This window comes from Triticum dicoccoides, chromosome 3B, assembly GCF_002162155.2.
Source record: "Triticum dicoccoides isolate Atlit2015 ecotype Zavitan chromosome 3B, WEW_v2.0, whole genome shotgun sequence".
NCBI classification, from domain to species: Eukaryota; Viridiplantae; Streptophyta; class Magnoliopsida; order Poales; family Poaceae; genus Triticum; species Triticum dicoccoides.
The window spans coordinates 571,652,779-571,659,205 of record NC_041385.1 but is presented as its reverse complement, the minus strand read 5'-3'; the positions used below and the strand labels follow the sequence as shown (position 1 = coordinate 571,659,205).

The following is a 6,427-nucleotide window of genomic DNA, read 5'->3' as shown; positions in this document are numbered from 1 at the left end:
AATAGGAGGCATGCTATCATCATAATAAATTTTCTCATCAAAACTTGGGGGGGGGGGGCTAAAAATATCATCTTCATCAAACATAGCATCCCCAAGCTTATGACCTTGCATATCATTAGCATCATAGATATTCAAAGAATTCATACTAACAACATTGCAATCACGCTCATCATTCAAAGGTTTTATGCAAAACATTTTATTGAATTCTTCTTCTATCAATTGGGCACAATTTTCCTTTCCATCATTTTCACGAAAGACATTAAAAATATGAAGCATATGAGGCAACCTCAATTCCATTTTTCATAGTTTTATTTTATAGACTAAACTAGTAATAAAACAAGAAACTAAAAGATTCAGTTGCGAGATCTAAAGATATACCTTCAAGAACTCACCTCCCTGGCAACAGCGCCAGAAAAGAGCTTGATGTCTACTATGCAACCTTCTTCTTGTAGACTCTTGCTAGGCCTCCAAGCGTAGAGTTTTGTAGGACAGTAGTAAAAATCCCTCAAGTGGATGACCTAAAGTTTATCAATCTGTGGGAGGCGTAGGATGAAGATGGTCTCTCTCAAACAACCCTGCAACCAAATAACAAAGAGTCTCTTGTGTCCCCAACACACCAAATACAATGGTAAATTGTATAGGTGCAATAGTTCGGAGAAGAGATGGTGATACAAGTGTAATATGGATGGTACATATAGGTTTTTGTAATCTGAAAATGTAAAAACAACAAGGTAACTAGTAACAAAAGTGAGTAAAAACGGTATTGCAATGCTTGAAAACAAGGCCTAGGGTTCATACTTTCACTAGTGCAAGTTCTCTCAACAGTGATAACATAATTAAATCATATGGAAATCCCTCAACGTGCGACAAAGAGTCACTCCAAAGTTCCTATCACAGAGAACATAAGATTAAATTGCTTGTAGGGTACGAAACCACCTCAAAGTTATTCTTTCCGATCAATTCATTTAGCTATTCCTATAAGTGTCACAAACAGCCCTAGAGTTTGTAGTAAAATAACACCATATGACACACATTAATCAACCCTAATATCTCCTAGATACTCCAATGTCGCCACAAGTATTCGTGGGTCAATTATACGATCTGCATCAAACAACTTCAGATTCATAATATTCAATCCAACACAAAGAACCTCAAAGAGTGCCCCAAGATTCCTACCGGAGAAACAAGGACGAAAACATGCATCAACCCCTATACATAGATTACCCCAATGTCACCTCGGGAATTAGCGAGTTGAGTGCCAAAACATACATCAAGTGAATCAATAGAACACCCCATTGACACCACGGGTATCCCACGCAAAACATACATCAAGTGTTCTCAAATCCATAATAGTATTCAATCCGATAGTAGTGAAACCTCAAAGGTAAAACTCAATTCATCACAAGAAGGTAGAGGGGGAGAAACACCATATGATCCAACTATAGTAACAAAGCTCGAGTACATATAGATCGTGCCAAATTAAGAACACGAGAGAGATAGAGAGAAAGAGAGAGAGATCAAACACATAGCTACTAGTACATACCCTCGTCCCCGAGGGTAAACTAGTCCCTCCTTGTCATGGAGACCGCCGGGATGATGAAGACGGCCTCTGGTGATGATTTCCCCCTCCGACAGGGTGCCGGAGCGGGCTCCTAATTGATTTTTTGTGGCTACAGAGGATTGCGGCGGCGGAACTTCAGATCTAGGTTTCTTTTTAGGGGTTTCGGGGTTTATAGGAACTAGTACAAATGCCCGTGCGTTGCATCGGGCAATTTTTTCGAAAAACCTGCTCTGCGTGCCACTACAGGCCAAAATTTTATTTTCAATTTTGACAAACGTCGGAAATAACATTACCCTCATTCTTTATAAGGTGAATATGCCTTTGTGTTGCCACTAGTTGAATTATCGCTTTTCGGACCATCAAGCGTGGATGTGAAGAAGTCACCCTAATGTCCTTCGTCGGCCCTATCCAGCTCCGCACTGCCATCGGATGGAAGAGTAGTGGCACATGGAATAGCCTTTGAGCATGAGAAACATACATTGTGATTGTTACATGCTCTTCGAGAGTTTAATAATTCATGTAACTAAATTACAGTAAATTCAAATTAAGATCTGTATGTTCATAGAAAATTTTAGTATTTACTTTTATTTTGAGAAATGTAACTAAATTTGTAGTAGTAACAAAAATGTCAAAAAATCTACAAATGTACTATCAAACCTTTAAAGAAAAAAAAATCTTGAAGCAGTAGTAGATAAGCACAGTTGGTCACTAATTTATTTTTTCTTGGTGGACTAAAATAAACGTAAATCCTTAACAGAAGTGGCGAGCATCAATTGAGGAGGCAGAGATAGCAGCATGACTCGCAATCCTTTCCTTCCACCCCCATACATAGACTTTGAATTTCAAACACAGAACCATGCAAGAATGCATTTGTGTTATATTTCATAATATTTACATTCATCAATCCAATAATATATATGCAGAATTGTTCTTCTCTCAAAATTCTCAATGCTTAAAACATTTGGAAGGAAAAGTTAGTAGATGTGACATATGACAAAATTTAAAGGGTTCTTGTGCCCATATTGCTATATATAGTCAAGATTCATGTGTAGACACTCAGATATACAAACTGACCCACTCTAACAGCGTGTTTCCATGTTTATCAACATACAAAAAAATGTAGGGAACACACACAGCTACCATATAATGCAATGGCTATGCTCTAAATCCATTTGGCAATATACAGAAAAATACAAAGAACAAATTAAAGTAGTACATATAATCATCTTCTAGGGCCTTGTATAAGCACCAAACACACCATTATATCTTTTTGTAGCAAGTCCATAGCTTGATGCCAGCAAGCACAATCTCGTGACAAGCTCTGCGCAGACAAGAAGACACCCATTTGAAAACTCAACATGAATCAAATTATAAAGCCGAAGATACTATTAGTATCATTCTCATAATGTCACAGGGAACGTACCAGCTGGAGAGGAGTCTGCTTGCCAATTCTCATAATGTCACACCGCACAACTTCTTCCCGATGGCCAAGGTCAAACTTCAGCATCATGCACCACAATCTCTAATTTCAGATTACAAGTTAAGGAGTAGTTAAGTTTGAGAAAACACAGATTTATAGAGCCTCTTTGATTCAAAGGGACTTCATATGGGAAAAATGATGTCGATTGATCATGCATGAAGCAAACATGATTGTATAAAATGGCAGAATGCCATAGATTAGCCTGCCTCTGCACGTCCAGATGGTTTGGCAGTGCTGAAGTAGTCATCAACCGCATACTCTTTCTCATGTAAGACAAGGTATACAAGAACCAACGTTCTTACACCAGAATCAGAATATTGATTTATGTGCCTTTTAATCTCTTCCTCAAATTATCTTCTAGCCGGTACACATGGATAAAACAGACTTCAAGTCTCTTCCTCAAATTCTTTAACATCTGGTGCACATGGAGAAGCAGAATAAGCAGGCATGGGCAGTGCACAAGTTCGATAGTTATTTGTGAAAAGATACAGAAATTTAAAGTAAGTTGAGTACTTACATATCCTCCCCTCTGGTTCCTTCACTAAAAGGCACATCCATTTTCATGAGCTACTAAATTCCAGGACATTCAGGAGCTCATACTTTCTGTCAGAACATATAAATACATTTTGATTAGGATCAGAATCAAAAATAAATACCGTGCCCGGGCATTGCAATGTGTTAAACAAATCGTCGCACGCACCTAGCGGTTTATCTGTATTGCCACTTCTCTTCGTATTTCTAATTCGGCAAACTTGTAATGATGGTTGGCGACTTGGCGTCATCCTGTATCGTCTATAGGGACCGTCCACAACACCCATGTTTGACTACAGCGCAACCACCATTCGTGCCCATCATCAATGCCACTGCCTTTTTATGCAAAAAAATTGTCAAAGGTGAAAGATACATCATCATGCAGGAATTGTATTAGAAAAATATCAATATTTTTCATGTTTTAACTCGACAAAGATCTATGTCAATCCATCATTGATTGTATTCGTCCTACCCAAATGGCATTCACAGTTCCCCATGGTGCAACCCTGCCCCCATCGGACACAATGCTACCCTAGGAAAGCCACCATCTCGTCAACACAAAGATCAAGAAAATCATTTGTTCCCTCACAAATCATAACTCTTGATCTCACAATATTGTCGTACTCTTTCCCCTTGTCCTCTGTCCTCTACGCACAACATGGTACGCCAACCATCAGCAGCTAAAAAAGCACAACAAGAAGGATCAAACAAGAGGATGGGGAGGTCAGAATTACGTGGAGTATCTTGCCGACATTGCCGTCCTGGGCGGCTGACTCTTGTACCTGGATGGTACCACACTCGACATATTGTCCGTGACTAATTGGACGCCGGGTCTCCCTCGAGATAACACAACATGGAAACTACAATACACTGAGAATGTCTCGCACTCCATTGCTCTGTTACTGAACATTGCTAGAAATCGATATAAAATATTCAAGTAAACACTGAATACCAAATTATTTGATTACTAAAAATATTAAGTAAATCTATATATGCAAGAAAAAATTGTGTGTTATATTTTCTACAGCTTTCTACAATTGTTGAATATAACCCTGCCATTTGGACACGTAGGCCACTGTGTCGTATCTGAAGTATCTCAAGAGCTCCACGAGTAGATGACGGATGCAGGTGATAGTACATCGACCTATTACGAGTTATGAGAGACTGAAGCTCTGTCTCGTGGACAGAGAACAACGGCAAGTGAACCACGGAGAGAAACTTATTTTCCTTCTCGTCTGCAGTTTGCTTACTTGTGTGCATCTAAAATGAAAGGCACAGCATGTCAGCTCCAGCATAGACCGACATAGCAAGTTAAGTTAACCCAATTACTATTCTGGGTAAAATAAATGAGCAAAATAGAAAACTGATTGCCTTCTCTGAATCAGGCTTGATAATGGCGCACATGGCAAGGTGTCAGCAAGAGGTTATCATAGATTTTTGTTCTGCGCTGTGGTCATGGAGTAAAATCAGATCAAACATGCCAGACATATCAATTTTTTGGTTGTGTTATCATGCGTTCTGATTCTAACAGGCTAGAACATCATAATTGCTAACCAATAATTTACTTGAAAGAAGCTGGTACAGTAGTAACAACAAATTTGGTAGTTGCTATACATGTGATTCAGAGATGTTCATCCAACCTATACCGATCAGAGGTTCAGAAGCAGTAATAATTCACATGGTAGAAGCCAGTTACCTATCCAACCTGCCAAACACAATTTGGGGAAAAGTATGGTCGGAACACAAAAGAAAGTCACACCAGCATACGGTGGAAGCCTGCAACAGCAAGGGGTGGGCAGAAGGGGGTGCACAACGTACATACTTAGAACTTATCGGCGAGGTGGGTGAGGTCGGCAAGACCGTCGGGCTCGTCGCCGCTGCTGTTGCGCGAGTCCTCGCTCTCTTGGAAGACTCTCCTGGTTGTCGTGGTGGCTCCTGGACCCCTCCCATCCACGCGTCAACAGGCAGAGCTCACCCGCCAGCAACTTCCCCGCCACCCCTAGACGACACCCTTGCTGACTGCGCCCTCAGCCGTGTCGCCATCGCAAGGGAGGCGCGGGGCCGATGAACCATGAGCAGGAGGAGGCTCCGAGGAAGAGTCCTTGGTGTGGCTTTGTTAGGCTGAGGAGGCGGCGACGAGAGCACGTATTCAGCAGGCCCTGCTGTTGAGCGGCGGCGGCCGCCGCATTTGAGTGGGCGCTGGGTTGGAGATGAGATGCGGGTGGGGGAGCCAGGGCGGAAGGGTCCAACGGGTGGTGGAGCGCGCCGAGATGGCGAAGCCGGCGGGGTTGGGGGAACCATTGCCGAGGTGGAAGCAGTGGGGAGGAGTCCCGATGGCGCCATGGTAGCAGGGACGGGGGGAGCCGACAACGGCTGCAACATAGAGTGTCGTCGGCGGTGGAAGGCCGCGGGGGTGGGGGCACTTGGGATAGGGGGAGGAGCGCCGATGGGGTTGATGGCGCGCGGCAGCGTGGCAGCGAAGGCGGCATGCGGCGGGGTGGGAGATGGATTGGGTGCTCCCATGATACGGACTTCTGGGCCCTCGGATCTCAGATCCAACGGCAATTAGGGAGCTGCTGTAGCTGCTGTACTTGTGCGCATTTTTCAGATTTTATGAGGCCTTTTTTGCAAAAATGTTCACTATTTTACAGGAACTCTTGGATCTAAGATCCAACGGCCGAGCTCGCACGGGAGCTTAGGTGCTCCCGGAGCACCTGATATTTTCTCGGGTCGGGGGTTCTTTATTTTCCTGTGTGCAACTGTGCATCGGTTCGGGTTGACTTAATTAGGACTGCGGGTTGATTCTCATAAAAGTTAGGGGCTCTTTTGCAAAAACGCCATGACGGTGAACCCGA

General features: G+C 42.7%; 1 long non-coding RNA gene across 4 annotated transcripts; it reads right to left on the bottom strand.

The window, feature by feature from the left end:
• Window positions 1-2,557: 2,557 nt before the first annotated feature.
• On the bottom strand, window positions 2,558-6,046 carry LOC119277153. 4 transcript variants are annotated; one of them, XR_005136953.1, is made up of 5 exons: window positions 5,391-6,046; window positions 3,742-5,277; window positions 3,559-3,644; window positions 2,985-3,456; window positions 2,558-2,882 (listed from the first exon to the last, which is right to left on the bottom strand). It is a non-coding gene; the product is annotated as an uncharacterized LOC119277153 (long non-coding RNA). The 4 variants fall into 4 exon arrangements; XR_005136952.1 differs by having other exon boundaries at window positions 5,395-6,046; XR_005136951.1 differs by having other exon boundaries at window positions 3,742-4,219; window positions 4,307-6,045.
• Window positions 6,047-6,427: the final 381 nt, after the last annotated feature.